Source organism: Acanthochromis polyacanthus, chromosome 3, assembly GCF_021347895.1.
Source record: "Acanthochromis polyacanthus isolate Apoly-LR-REF ecotype Palm Island chromosome 3, KAUST_Apoly_ChrSc, whole genome shotgun sequence".
Taxonomy (NCBI): Eukaryota; Metazoa; Chordata; class Actinopteri; family Pomacentridae; genus Acanthochromis; species Acanthochromis polyacanthus.
The window spans coordinates 40,784,383-40,800,560 of NC_067115.1; positions in this window are offsets into that span (position 1 = coordinate 40,784,383).

Below are 16,178 nucleotides of genomic sequence, written 5' to 3' on the forward strand. Positions count from 1 at the left end.
CTGGCACAAATCTGAGATGTGTCAAGCATATGTTACTGTTTAAAATGCAATTTCATGTTTTCCATCAAAACTCATACTTTCATTCACGTGCTAACATAATTGCACAGGGGTTTTGAAGCAGTCTTTCACCACCATTAGCTAACACAATGTAGCATTAGAACACAGGAGTGATGGTTGCGAGAAATGTTCCTCTGTACCCCTATGGAGATATTCCATTAAACATCAGCTGTTTCCAGCTAGAATAGTCATTTACCACATTAACAATGTCCAGACTGGATTTATCATTCATTTAATGTTGTCTTCATTGGAAAAAAGATGCTTTTCTTTCAAAAAAGGACATTTCTCAGTAACTCAGTGACTTTCTGCCAGTTGCTCCTTGTGTTCAAATGATCATTGCTTTTTTAAGAATTGGTTTAGACACACTGTGGGTATAGACTCTACAGAATATGACCCTGCACCAATCCACTAACCTTGATTCTGTGCTATAGGCTTACATTTAGATAAACTTGTGTCTGATATTGTGTATGTACACACAGGCTTTTGGAAGGCGAAACAGAGGGATTAGAAACACTGCCAATGTATCAAGTCCCTTTTTGGTTTGTTATTTAGCCACTTAAAAGTCATATTTGTATATCAAGGTAACACATTTTAAAGTTTTCTTCATCAGTATAATCATTTTCTATTTAAAAATTGCCTAACTCTACAACTTTTCTTCATCTCCTTCCACCCACCCTTCACCCTTGAATTCACAAACTAAGCTGTGACTCAAACACTGTAAAACTGCAAGGGGTGGAAAGCGGTAATGTTGGAGTAATTCAGTCATACATAGTTGGAACAGATACCGATTTACAAGAAGAATAACAATACAGAAAGCTTCTCAATACAAATCGATAGAATTCGAATCTTAAGTTACCTGACTACATGAAACGTGTCTGAGACTATCATCACTCGACTGCAGTTTGGAGGTGGAAATACTCAACCATGGTGTTGACTGTTTATTTAACCCTTAGATGCATAAGTGTGTCAAAAATGACCTGGTGAGGTCATTTTCTTGCAATATCTTTGTAATGAAAAGTTTTTGTGATTTCATACTCCAGCTATTCCTCAAAAAACATGTTTTGATATCATTCCATTTAAACTTTTAAATGACCTTTTATACTTTTAAAGAAATATTTGTATTACTACCCCCCATCTCTATATCACTGATAATATCATACAAGAAGTGATGCAGCGCACAAAGCTGGAGGGATGGAGACAGGCAACAGTTGGAAGTAAAGAGTGGAAAAATATCAACATGGTGTTGACACTCGTCTATTGCTGTCATTGCAATATTCTTATTTTTCTATTATCAAAATGTTCAAAATGTGTTATAAAGTGAAAAATAAACATACTGCAAACATGAAATAACTATGCAAATGATTGTTCTTAACCAAGATGACAAAAATGGATACAAAAACACACTGATTCTTATGTAGGTCATTTGTGATCCACTTGTGGAAGAGTGTAATGTCCAATCACTCATGCATCTAAGGGTTAACTCATGATGCGTCTTCCAGCCTATAAGCAACATCATATGAACATGTTAATAATGTATGCATATATACAGCTCTAATTTATACAATTAAAATGCAACCATGGGAGAGGTTTAGTGACCAGAATCTGGTATGTACTTTATTTGGAAAATAAATATTTAAAACATGCTCGCTAATGTTGAATGAGTCAATAAAATGCACCAACCGGGTGTCTATTCAGAGTGTGCTCTGTATTGGGAGTGGGGAATCTGTGTATGTGTGTGCGTGCCAGTCACCCCAGGGTGAGGGGATTAAGTATGAGCCAATGCAGTAAAGGTTAGCGCTTGGGCTCTCACTGAGGCCGTTATCACACACAAATCTCTGAAAAGACGAAGAGAAAGAGGGGGAGAGCGAGATGACATTATTATGGTCCCACAGCCACTCTACCCGAGGGATGAGTTTTCACAAAGCTCATCAAGTCGCCAAGGAAAACTGATAAAATCACTGCTCCAATCCTCAAGACAGAAAGTAATTGAACTAAAACTGTAAAAATATGAAGGAAAACTTTCTTAAGCATCAGCTCGGCACTGGAGTTAAACTTTTTTTTGGCCCACTCATTTAATCATGGGCTTGTTTCCAGGTTTAGATTTGTGGAGTTCATTTTGCGCGGTGGACATTTTAGGATATTTTTGCTTCTCTTCTGAGATAGGCTGTCACAAAATGGCGGATGGGAGAATTGCAACAAGATGAAGCATCAAGGAGGTATGAGCATGTTACAGTGAGAGTGTGTGCACTGTTTTCGGTTGTGGGCACAGTGTGCAGCGGCTGGTTGTCATGTCTTTCTGTGGAAATGGATGTAAAAGAACAGCCATTTCAATTAGAAATGGATGGGATACCTGTCAGATTCATCCAAGTGATACTTCCTCTAGCTATTTTGGTTTGCTGAATATTTTTTTCTTATTCAATAAACAATGCTATCGTACTGAAGATAGCATTGAAACATTGCTGCTATTTCATGTTTTAGCAATTTTGCTTGTTTTTAAATTGCGTACAGTAATTTGTATTTTGGTAGATATCAGAAAAAGCCTAGTCAAATCTTTCTTCAAAATCCAGCCACTTTAATCTTACTTACTATACTGTGTTGGTTGCATAAATGAAACTCAATATATTTCTTCATCTAATCAATGAAAAACAATTGAAGTATCTCAAAATTTAAAGACAAACAAATATTCCAGCTGGTAAAAATAGATTTAATTGACTAGCTCTGGGGTGCAAAATATAATACTTACCTAAGCCCAAACAGTTAAACTCTAAAACCACTTCTTGTTCAGTGTGCATCTTACAGCTGAAGTGCCACTGATGTTATTATCCATCTTAGAATACTTCTGATGACAGAAAAATCATACTCAAAGCATGTCTTCATTTATGTGACCTCTGTTTACTCAGTCTTCATCTCACCAATCTATTCCCACTTGATATTGTGTCATTCTAGCTATATTTTTACAGTTCTACAAACAGATTATTGATAAATTGGATTTTCATAACTGGAGCTCTCATTTCCACTATTCTTCAAAGATCAATGTATTGGTCAAACTACTCTGGAGGTACGGTATTAATATTTTTGCTAAGACATAAGAGCACTAGCATACCCATTTGTTTATTTACTGCTACACCACCAGAAGTAAAAGTGTGCATGAAAAAATTGCAGTTAAAATTCATCATTTATTATAAATATAAGTCATTTGGGATGTTGCAGTGTTCTGTGAAGGACCAGTACTTTTATTAAACTCATGTTAGTTTTCCCTTAACTATGATGCATTGTAGTGATGTCACCATAGTCCATAGTGATCCATATATTGGCTGGTTGAATGCTGAGTCGTGGTTTGTTGATGTTCGGAGCTTTTCAGCAGCAAATGTTCTCAAGCTGCTATGAGCACACATAATCAGCTATTGCTTGGAGTATTGAAGTGCTACTAATCTGGCTTCTACCATCTGTAGCACTTTCTCCATTGTTCCTGCTGACGGTTGTTGAGTTTATACAGGTCTTCTGATGAATGTTCAAGAATAAGCCTAACAATGTTGGCTTTCCTCTGTTCACAGCCTTTAAAAAAACGTGTTCAAATCTAGCCACTATTAATCTGCTGGCCATACCTGGCACATATGTGATCCTCTGATGTCAAGTGCACCTAAATTCAGTCACTATTAGGCCCTGTGGCTACCTTTGACCAAAACAGAACTGCAAAGTCGCCGATCACTTTATGTGTCACAAACGTAATAGGACCAAACAAAGATTGGATGATTCAAACACCATTTCCTATAACACAAAACCATTATTGGACAGTCAGAATTAACCAGCCTTTTAATTTGATTGTTTCATGTCTAAAGGTTAATTGCGAGCAAAAATCTTGGTTCGAACTCATTAAAGGATTCCCCCAGAAGTAGGAAACTTTCCACAACCAGTGGCGGATTCAGACTTGAACTTGCTCACATTCACCATCTGCATTTACCATAACTATTTTGCATTGATAGTAGTAGTGTGTGTACTATTCATGAGCATGCAATCACATTTCATCTGTGTTTAGTGAATAATTTAGAACCTTTGCTTGCCAGTAGATGGAAATAATTATGCTCACATGCCTTTAAATATGGTGGTTTTAGACCACAATCCTCTGAACTTTAGCAATATGTTCGACTTGTGGAAATGTAAAAGCCATTTTTAACCAGTCATGGGAAACTAAAGCCCTCCTTGTGAAGTAGATTACAGTGGAACAAGTGCTCCACAGGGTTTCATTGTAGGCTTTACAGGCTATTAATAGAAATCTTCCCTCCTCACACTGGAATGATTGCTCTGCTCAGACATCATAATGTGAAAACAAACGTAACACACTGATTTGGTATGGTCAGTAAGGTTATCTATCACTGTGGAGCACAGTGAGTGGACCCAGATAGGTTGACCCAGATCACAGTTTTCTAATTTAGTTTGAAAACTCCATATCTCAGCAAATACATTAATTTATACTTTCATGTTAGTCCCTTTTACTCTGCAATCTTTCTCCATGGAAATGGCCATGATGTGTGTAGCAAGCTGTGCAAAACCTCCATTATTAATGAACATTTTACTTGAGGGCTTTGGTTGTCTAAGTTTAACATGTCAAAAAGATTCCTTAGGAAGAAAAACTGACCTGTTGTGTCAGTCCTGTATGTGCTCTAAATACGCTACCTTCCTGACAGATCCGTAGACTTGTGCTTTTTGAATGTATCATAGTTAATAGGCAAGAGGAACAAGAAGAGAACAGACATGGAACCATTCCACTAGGGCTGCAATTAACGATTATTTTAATTATCGATTAATCGGCCGATTATTTTTTTCAATGAATCGGATAAAAAACATTTTTAATTTCCGCCTCTTTATTCAGAAATAAAAGATTTGAAATGACAGAACAAATAAGATCATTATAGTGAAGCCTTCGTCTTCAACCATCGACAGAGGCCTCACGTCAGTGACGTTCATGTTGTGGATGCTCTCAGTTGCTTGCTGTGGTGTACATGATGTCTTTCTCATCATAAAGCCTGACAATGCAATTCATCCTGCCTCACTCCAACACAGACCAGTGTCTTCACTCAGGCGTCAGAAAATTAAAACATTTTTTTGTTTAGTCTTTATTTAAGGGACAATGTACAGAAACATTAAGCTCACATGAGTCAGAGATGTGCTGCACCAGATTATAGCTTATTAGCTAGTTTCCATCAGCAGTTCCTATAACATTAATAAATAACAGTGCTAATACAATAAAAATAAAAAACAATAAAATAAAACTCACACTTCTCACTACTGTCAGACCTTCACAATCAGTTAACACGTTCAATTCCATTTGCTGTGTCACATTTTACATCAGTCCATTTAGCAATATAATTTACATAGCTCTACTCAGCAAAACAACTACATTGCATCACATCAATAAGTGCACCATATTATTCATGTTTAAATTTAATACAATTTTCATTAAAAAAAAAATACAAGAGAAGAGCTCAGTTCTTGGGTGGATCCAGGTCCAGGTTGGATGCGAAAAAACAGCATTACAGTCAGTGCTGACAAGTCTGACCATCCAATAACCACTTTCTTAGTTCCAACGTAAAGATAGTATAACTCAATTGATTTTTAAGATCAGTGGGGAGACTATTCCATTTCTCCATAGCCTTGTATGAAAAGGTTTTTCGAGCAAATTTAGTGTCTCTATATGGGATATTGCACGGCCCCCTGGAGGAGGAGTGAGTAACTCTAGTTGTGACTTGAGATCTCAGTTGGATAAATTTCTTCAGAGGAGCAGGTGCAGTGTTATTTAAGATTCTGTAAGCCAATCGGACCCTTGCAAACTTCTGGATATTTTCAAAATTTAATAATTTATATATTTTTTAAATTTGACAATGATGGAACTGCCTTGATTTCCTGTCCAAGATTTTTAGAGCCTGTTTATGAATGGACTCTAAAGGTTTCAATGTAGTTTTGTCAGCCTGAGACCAGCATGTCACACAATAATAAAATCGAGACATAATCATTGCATTGAAAAACATTTTTGCTGCCTCCAAGGTCAATGAGTTCCTAATACATTTAAAAGTAACAATATTAAATTTTAAATTTTGACACGTTTAACATGTTTTTTGAATGAAAGCTTTGGGTCTAGGATTACACCTAAGTATTTGTACTCTGTTACATTTTGAATTTGTTCTCCGTTCACACTGATAGTTGGATAATTAACTTTTTTGTTATTATTACAGAAGTACGTTGTTGCCGTTTTATTCACATTTAATGTTAGGCAACATTGTTGCAGCCATACCGCTACCTGTCCCATGGCCTCAGTGAGTTTAGAGGCCACCTCTTCAGCATTCTTCCCCCACGTATAAATGACTGTGTCATCTGCGTACATTTGGATGAAAATGTCATTCTGCACCACAGACGGCAGGTCATTTATATAAAGGGAGAAGAGCAAAGGGCCCATATTGGACCCCTGCGGCAGGCCGATGTTAATGGCTGCAGTAGAAGAGGCAGCGTTGTCAACTCGAACAGCCTGAGAGCGATCGGACAGGTAGGACTCTAGCCATGTCAGGACATCCATGGACAGTTTATATAGTGACAATTTAGAGAGAAGAATAGAGTGACTGACCGTATCAAAGGCCTTTCGCATATCTAGAAAGGTTGCACCTACAACCCCTCCATGATCAAGTTTGGTTTTGATGTTTTCTAAAAGAAGACAACAAGCTGTTTCTGTTGAATGATTTCTTCTAAAACCAAACTGCATGGGGTGTAAAAGGTCTGGCTTAATCTTCGAATTATTACCACTATAGTGTGCAAGTTATGTTTATTTGTAATGCATATTCAAACCCTGCTTAAGCTGATGAAAGTGACATAAAAAGCATCTCTCACAGTCACACATGCCCCATCTCTGTCATTAATCAGTTAATAAGCAAACCCTAGCATCAGACAAGCTACCAGAGAGACTGATATCATGTTTCCTCACTTTAAAACGGAACAAACTAGGATAATGCAGTGACTTACGGTGCGTGTCCACGAGATACGACACATCGCATGTGACATGCTGGTCCGGTTGGTGCGTTTCCAGCTGTGATCCAGTGTGTTTAACTGCAGCTTTTTTGCATAATGTAGACTCGACTTGTACTGTCCTTCAACATCTAAACGTCGGTGAACTAAAACCAGGACAGGTTCAGCTGCTGCACAGTTTATTTCTCGCCTCAAATGCTTTAGAAATACTTTTGCCTGAAGTGTTTTCGAAATAATAGAGAAAGTTTGCGGCCAAGCCTCTGTGTTTATCGGACTCATCTACCGGACCGTCAAGCTGAAAAAGTAAAGAGTTGGGAGAACCAGATACTTAGCACAAGCACTGTTAAACACTTCAGTTTAAGGGAATTTTCTAACCTAAAGCCACCCGGGAGGAGGTAAGATTGAAAGGTGGATGTTGAAGTATTAAATCATACCTAAAAATACTTGATCTTTAGATGTTTTTTTTGTCTTTGCATGTACATGTGCACCTCTTGAATGGAAACAGCTGCTTCAGTTGAATAAAGCCAGACCTTTTGTATGTGAGGATTTACTACTGTATTACTATGTTAATTGTATATACTCCTTCACTGTCTGACTGTAACCAAAGGTTCAACTGTATACAGTGTGAACCTTTGTCTATGTCAAGCAAAGCTACTAGTGCTTAAATATAGCTCACATGTGCTGTGTGTGTGTGTGTGTGTGTGTGTGTGTGTGTGTGTGTGTGTGTGTGTGTGTGTGTGTGTGTGTCGCGCATGCCAGTCCACCTGCCTGTGTATCCTTGACCACTGTGTAAGTGAGCCAGCAGGGGAGTGACTCAAAGCCAAAAGGCCACTTGGCTCCCCATATTCAATTCCCTCTTCATTAGCAGTCACATTACTTTAGATTAGCAGAAAGTGGACATTTACAGGCAACGCTGACGCCTGTAATTAAAATTAATTTAAAAAGAAAGACACAAAGAGAAGTAATTACTCCAAGTGTTAAAGGTTTTCTCCCCGGCAACTTCTCTTATCGTTTTATTGCTCTGTTCTTACTGAAGGAAATAAAAATGCAAAAGAGAGAGTGGACTTAGTGGGGAGAGGAATTAAGTGCTAGCGGTCGCTCATTAATGACTTCACCTGATTATTGGGAATGGGAAGTCGCCCGTAAAGGTTGAGTAGTTTACAATGAAATTTTTTAATTAGAGTGGATTTGCTTTGATTAGAATGAAATATAAATGGCTTTTTAAATAGCTTATCACAACCTCAGTGACTTGCCAAGCTCCCTCCGCTGGCTGGAAAGTTTTCTGCGGTGGGCAGGGAGGTGGATTTTCCTGGAAAAAAGATTTACCAAAAATTGACATAACTGTATTTAGATTTGGTACAATGATGGTTTTTGCAGTTCTCAGCAGGACTAGCAATATGCAGTTCAGGTAGCTGCAGGTTTTGGTTTGTCTTGTGTTGCATGTTGGAACAAAAAAGAAAGAGTAAAGGAATAGTTGACACTACTGCTGTGATGATTTAGAAATTAAGTTGAGAAACAAAGTAGATTTAATGAATCCTAAATCAACCTTTTTTCATTTTTTACCAATTGTCAACATGTAGCTGGACAGAGAATGAATAATGCAATACCTTTGCACAGAGAAACACAGAGCTCACACTCCATCATGGCGCATAGTTTCAGAGCTGACAGAGTTTTTTTTTACCAGACACAGGAACCATGTTCATTAGGATACAATCAGTGACAGTTACATCAGCATCAAAACTGTTGTCTTTCCAGTTTATTAACCAATGTGGGGAAAGAGTTTATACTGATCATATGAAAATTGGAAGCTGTATAGCACTGAGTAGGCTATGGATACACATCCATCCATCCATCATCTACATACCGCTTAATCCTCATTAAGGTCGTGGGGTGGATGGAGCCCAGACCTGCCAACCTGTACGCATTTTGCGTAGCAGGTACGCAATTTGACATCAAAATATGCTGGTACGCTCCGCCTCATTAAACTACTCAAAAAGCTGCAGATATCTGTGAGTGCTGTTAGAAATGTGGACGTGCAATATTCATGCCTGACAACACGATGCAGCAGTGTAGTGGTGCAATTTCAACCAATCATCATAGACTAGTGGAAAATAACGAGTCTGCCGAACCCTTGTTGGCCCGCTCTCCTGTCCTCTGCCTCCCTCCACCTCTCTCCCCGTTCCCCGTGCCTCCACCCGCAGCAGCTGGCGGTTAAAATGGTAAAATGGTGTGTGTGTATCTGTGTGTGTGTGTGTGTTTGTGTGAGCACGCGTGAGTGTACGTGTGTGTCTTTTGGCAAATATGTACTGTTAATAACGTTACTTTCACGTTGAAAATACAATGTCATATCGGGGAAATAAGCACCGAGAGTTTTTTTCCTATCGACATGAGCGCGAGCTGTGTGTGTGTGTGTGTGTGCGTGTGTGCGTGTTTGCACGTGCGTGTGTGAGATTAAGTGGTACTCAAAATATTTCGCCAAGGTTGGCAGGTCTGGGAGCCTATCCCAGATGACTTAGAGTGAAGGCCGGGGACACGCTGGACAGGTCATCAGTCTATCACAGGGCTACACATAAAGATGAACAGTCATACTCACATTCAAACCTACGGTCAATTTAGAGTTGCCAATTAGCCTGAGCATGTTTTTGGACTGTGGGAACATGCAAACTCCACACAGAAAGATCCCAGGAAGGCCGGACTGTGAACTGGGAATCTTCTAGCTGTACGGCAAAAGTGTTAAGCACCACGACATTGTGGAGCCCAAGTCAAATACATACAGAATACCTGAATTAATACCATCTATTGTTGGTTTTTGGTTGTTTTGTGGGAATTGTTAAAAATAGCAAAAATGCTGAGTGTTGTATGACATTTAAAAGAAAACAAAAAAACCCTAGCACTGGTAACTACTATCAGTTGGGATGTAAATGCAGGCCACAGTTACAGGCCTAATATATTTTGTACCAAGCTCGTCCATGAAGGCACATCATGTGATTAATTTTCCATGATATTGCACACGTATGGGCATCACAATACTTCCTGCTCTCATGATAATCCATCCTGCCCACAGTGACTGAAAAGGTCCTACTTTAAAAATAAATAAGTAAATAAATTCAGTTGACTATGGGATTGGGGAACTGTCTGTTGCACAGTCTACTGTCTTCAGTGAGCTTTAGTCAGTCATGGCTTATTTTCCCTGTGCCAGAAGAATTGGATTGTGCCCAACAATCCAAACCTAAAACATTCAGACCAATTTAGACATAATCCTGCCACTCAGTCTCAAGGAGTATAAGAAATGAAACAAACTCAAACAATAAAGTTCGCAGTAAAAAAAAAAACATATATTTTTTATCTTACATTCACAAAGTTGCAAGAAAATATGTGCTGACATGGAAAAGTTTTTCTTTTTATTTATTAGTAGCATTAGCAAGTACAGAATGGCACAAAAAATTGTGAAATTCTTGCACACTGTTAAGTTATTATTGCTTAAAATTAATTGTACTGCATTTGTAAAGGAAAAGATTACAATAAGTGGCTGTTCATCTCCACAGATTCTGTTAGGGGGTTTCTTCAGCCAGAATACTAGCTCTTGGACTAACCCTTTCAGTTGTGGCACCCTTGTAGACAATTCTACCTGATAAAAATCTGTTTAGTGCCAGTGCTTTTAAAGACAAGCCACTCGACTCCCACTGTGTGCCACATCTTAACCAACCCCCCACCTTCCACCAAAATGTCTCCCTCTGTGAAGTGTGAGTGCTACAATATATACTCTCGGCACTCTTTAATGTGTGTGTGTGTGTGTGTGTGTGTGTGTGTGTGTGTGTGTGTGTGTGTGTGTGTGTGTGTGTATAGATGAGTCCGTCTTGTGAAAAAAAAGTCTTGTCCAAACCCTGCTGTCCAAAATCCACTGCTCCTGCCACTCTATCTGCTTACACACACATACACACACAGCTACTGATGGCGCAGCCTGCTCTGTGTAGATAAGCAGTTAAGTTGTGGAGCCAGTGAAGTATACCGACAACCAGAAAGAGAGCAAGAGAGAGAGATTGATATATACATATATATTAACCCAGAGAGAAGAAAGAGAGGGACGAGTGAAGGAGAAAGAGGCAAAAGAACGAGAGAAAGGTGCTTATGATGTTATCTCTAAGTGAATATTTACTTCTCAGTGTGAAATAGTTGCCTGTTGCCTCTCAGTGTGACAGCACGCACGCACGCACGCACGCACACATGCACACACACACACACACACACACACACACACACACACACACACACACACACACACACACACACACACACACACACACACACACTTTCTTACTGTAGGAGTCACTCGCATGTGTGTGTGTGTGTGTGGACTGTTTTTACAGTTGACTTTCAGTTGATTTCACAAGCTTTTTTAAAAAAATCAAAGTCTTATTTGATCACGGTGGAATTTAATATACACTGCTGAAAGATTACTTTTTCATCATGAAGTAATCATCAAACATGGACATGCAGTCTTTGTAGATGAGGCAGGTGAAGCCACAGGTAAAAAAAATTACTTTTGGCAGGAGCAGTTTAAGCAGTGATCACTATTTCATATTAAGGGAGATAACTGAACAAAGATACTCTGATTTACTTCATGTTGAGATGACATTCACCCTGAATCTGCACAGAAATCACTTCTCAGTTACATAAACCCCTTTAAGAAAAAAAAATTCTGTTAGGTAATCCAAGTGGTAAGTCATTTCTTTGCTCTGAAGAATGGGGTTCCACAAGTATACAAACACAAATAAGTAAAGAAACAAAACCTTGTTTCTTTGTGTTTTACACAAATAAACAAACACAAATTAGCAAAGATCAACATCTTATTTCTTTTTAGGTTTTAAAAGTTTTCATAGGCTCTCCAGAATTCTAAAAAGATTGCTTTCTGTTGTACAAGCGCATCAAGCACTAAAAAGAAGACAGACACATTTTTCTATATTCCTTACTCATATGAAAACTCCAAAATCAATAGTGGATGTTTCCTATTAAGATGCATTATATGCCCACTCAAAGGCTCACACAGCTTACTCCTCGTAGACTGATGAGTTACACTGTTGCTGTTGTTTTCTGCTCCTTTGTTGCCATTACCAGACACTGTTTTTACTCAGTTTCCCCAATTCTCTTAATTCAGAACTGAAAATAGTCTCATAAGTGTGCTCTTTCTCCAGTAACACTTGATAAAAACAGTGACAGTCTCTTTTAGGTCAAATTATATTTGTGAAAGTAATTGAAATTCAGCCAATTATAGTTTCTCTTCACAGCTTTTACTTTGTTTCTGTCACATATTTGAAGTAATTCATCGACAATATCAAACCTTTGGACTGCAGTCATGTGCTACTGTAGAAACATTACCTGAGCCCTACTGATCTCTGAGAAATTGTTTGACACTTTTTTTTCGTCTTTTTTTCTGTCAGACATGCAAGGACAATTACATATTTATCAATTGGTGATAAGGACTCTGACACATGCATTACAACTGGGAAGAAAGTCCTCATTGTTTCTGATGGTAGAAAAGAACACACGTTCTGAAGGGTGTGAATAAAGGACTGTTTCAAACTGATTTGTTGTTCAGATAAAATGGTGGAGCTCTATGTGTTGTTACCTAAAGCATGCTATTCTACATAACAAACATTATTTCAAGTTTCAGTAAATCTGTAAGGCTCTGCTTATTTCACTGAGTATATGTAGGTATTTACTTGGTAATGTAACATGGTAACTTAAGAATGAAGCTTACATAACAAATTCTCTAAGTACAAACACTGTCAAGAACGATTGTTTATTTGCATCAAGGTACCACAAAACTGAAGCTGACAAAAGTTTTTGGTCCTTTAGGTTTAAAAGAGCTTTCTGCCAGAGTTTGCATTCTTGTATATATCTCTCTCTATATAAAGTTCACATTTCTGTTGACCGCATGGTAAAGATTAATACATTTATGAGAAATTCTATCTATCTATCTATTGATATATATATATATATATATACACACACACACACACACACACACACACACACACACACACACGTAAAAGAACAGGGTAATGCCACAGTTATTTTTCATGTAAAAAATAAGAAGCTTCTAAGGTAAACCTAATAAACCCTTTATAAATGGTGTAACTATGAACTGTAGTTAGTTGAGTTGATGTACTTTTGATGTACTTTTTTAAATTAGTATTTCAGCAATACTTTCTCTGTATTTAGCTAATTATGATCAACCTATAAACAGTGGTATTTATCCTACAACATACTATATATTTAGCAGATGAGGTAATCAGGGACTGTCTTGCTAGAACTAACATTAACATGTAACTGTGTCAGATTTTCTTCAACTTGTCTTTGTAAATGCATGACTTAGGAAATAGCAAGTATGATGAAATGGCAGAGACAGAATAGCATCCTGTATGTGTAAAATGTCTCAAGCTGTAACAGGATGTTGAACAGCACATAAAGTAGGGAGGGACTGTTCAATGTCTTATGAGAGAGATACTGATATTCTGACCTTCTTCTCTCTGAAATTGTGAGAAAGCCTCCATCCACATTACATCTAGATAGGTTCTCATTGAAACAGGGCAAGATCACTGGAAGACACATCGAACATGTGCTCTGAAAAAGTCTAAAGAAGTTCCTCCTGTCCACTCACAGAGGGCCTTAGGAAGACTATCTATATAGCTATACATTTTTGTCCTTTTCATTTTTGATTTTTTTTGGTAATTTTGACTGTATATGTTTTGGCATAAAATTTGGTAAAAATGTATACTTTTGGGGGAATTTAAATTTTTTTAACCCCCATGATATGTGTACATTAATAAAATGTCACCATTGAAACCTATTATAACTGTATATTAGCTAAACCTACCTATCCAAATGTGCACATACAGAAATACACACACACACACACACACACACACACACACACACACACACAGTTTTCAATATGCACATTCACACTAAACTGACATCCCTACCAACATCCCAAAACCATTTCAGTTGTAACGATTTGTTGTCATTGTCTTACAGTCATCTATAAGATGACTGTATTTGATCCATGGGCCAAATATGAAAAAAAAAAAAAGACTCTTTCTTGTGAAAAACAGTAAAAATTACAATTTTAAAGCCAAAACTCTAGAATGAAAGCCTAATAACATAGAATGCAGGATTTCATAATGTAATGGTAGAGGGATTAAAATAACTAGCTATATTGGGTTTTAATGGCCCCATTGTTATCTTTAAGGTCCTGAGAGCAACTTTTTTTAAAATGTTACACTGCATAAAAAATACTAATGCATCAGAATCAGTGTTGGTCTAAATTGTTGACACAAGCCTGTAATAATCAAAAAATATTTTTCCATTTTGTATTTCTCTTATTGAAAATAATTAATTTCTTTCCACTGTTTCCCCATAAAAAACAGCAATGACTAGCACCTAGATAGCTCAGCTTGCTGAGTGGGCGATGCATAAACAGGGGCTATAGCCGCTGATGCAGCAGTTTGTTTTGATTCCAACCTATGGCCATGTACTGCATGTCTTCCCCCTACTCTTCTACCTGTCTCTCTCTCAAAGACAAAGACACAAAAACAAACAAGAAAACAACAGTTTAAACTTCCACTGAAAGTGTTAAAAGCCTGAAAATGAATGAATATGTTGTAATTATGACCAGGATTGATGTAGATCAAAAGAGGTTTGTCACTGAAAGTGAATAATAATAATATATAATGTCTTTTCTGGCATTTTTTGTGCTGAAGGACCTCAGTGTGCTTTTTTTCATTCTTAATTTCTTTTGGTCCACCTTTTGGTGCAGGCTGTTCTAACCAGATAAAAGAAACTCAGATCCTCAGTAGAGCTAATAGTTACAGTTTTTTTCAATTGCTAACACGCATTGGTCGAAACTGAAGTCACATGTTCAAAACTTTTAACACAACCTGCATTTCCATCATGCATCTCAGCTAAACAGTTAATCTCATCCCCAAAACTGTTTCTCACCAACAAAACACTTCATACATGTCTCACAATAAGCTCATTCAACCACAACACTAGAAAATAGTCTCACTTTGGAAACAAATGTTCTCACTCTTAGGATGCTGAATTACAAAATACCAACAACAGAGAGCATTACATGAAATACATTGTAATCTTTCAAGTTGAATGATTTCTTTTTAGATAAATTAGTATTTTATTATAAAATAAGATCTTTGCACTTTGAATGTTCTAAATCATTGTGATATATTGCAACAAGAATGAATCAGGAATGCAGCAGTTTACTTCACCAACATTTACATATTTTCTCTGTGCCTGTGAATCGGTACTTTAGGACCTTACAAAAATAAAAACTTTACTGTAAACAAAACAAAATGCAGAATCTCAGAATTCAGGGGGGAGAATAGAAATCAAGAGATAAAATTCAAAAACCAACAACACATGTATACTGTAACATTCACACCCTGTCGTCTGCATTTGGATTCATGTTTCCATCCACGTCACATCTGATGTCTTCTCTGATGCATTGTGGGTAGAACCTTTTTGAGTGTCTCCTTTTTTATGGTTTCTGATGAGGCCAAACACAGATCACCTGAATTGGGTTTCAGCTGACAACTACACTCAGCTGTGTGTAATTACCTAATCTTTTCATTTATTTTAATTTTCAATATTTTGAAATGATTTTCAATAGATTTCAATGTTGCTGCAGCAGAAATTCCTCATGCTTCCCCCATCATTCTGTTTTGATTGTGTTTTTAATTGTTTTGAACAAAGTGTGTTAGCATTTGAAAAATGTGCTGTAAAGGTCTAGTGTTTTGCAGGTGATGAACGAGAAACTGAGAAAAGAGTTCATGAATTTTGGTGACTGTGGTCACTAAATGCATTTTGTGTGAAAGCAATGGAAAGTAATTCACAGCTCAGTCCACATGGACTTCTGTTTTGCAGACTGTGTTAAGAGTTTTGAACATGTGACTTCAGTTTGGACCAATGCGTGTTAGCAATCGAAAAAAAACTGTAATGAAGCACCATGTGATGATTCTGTTTTTTGCATTTTTTTTTTTTTTAACCATGAATGACCACATTTAGATCACATATTGTCTTGATCCTTAATGGCA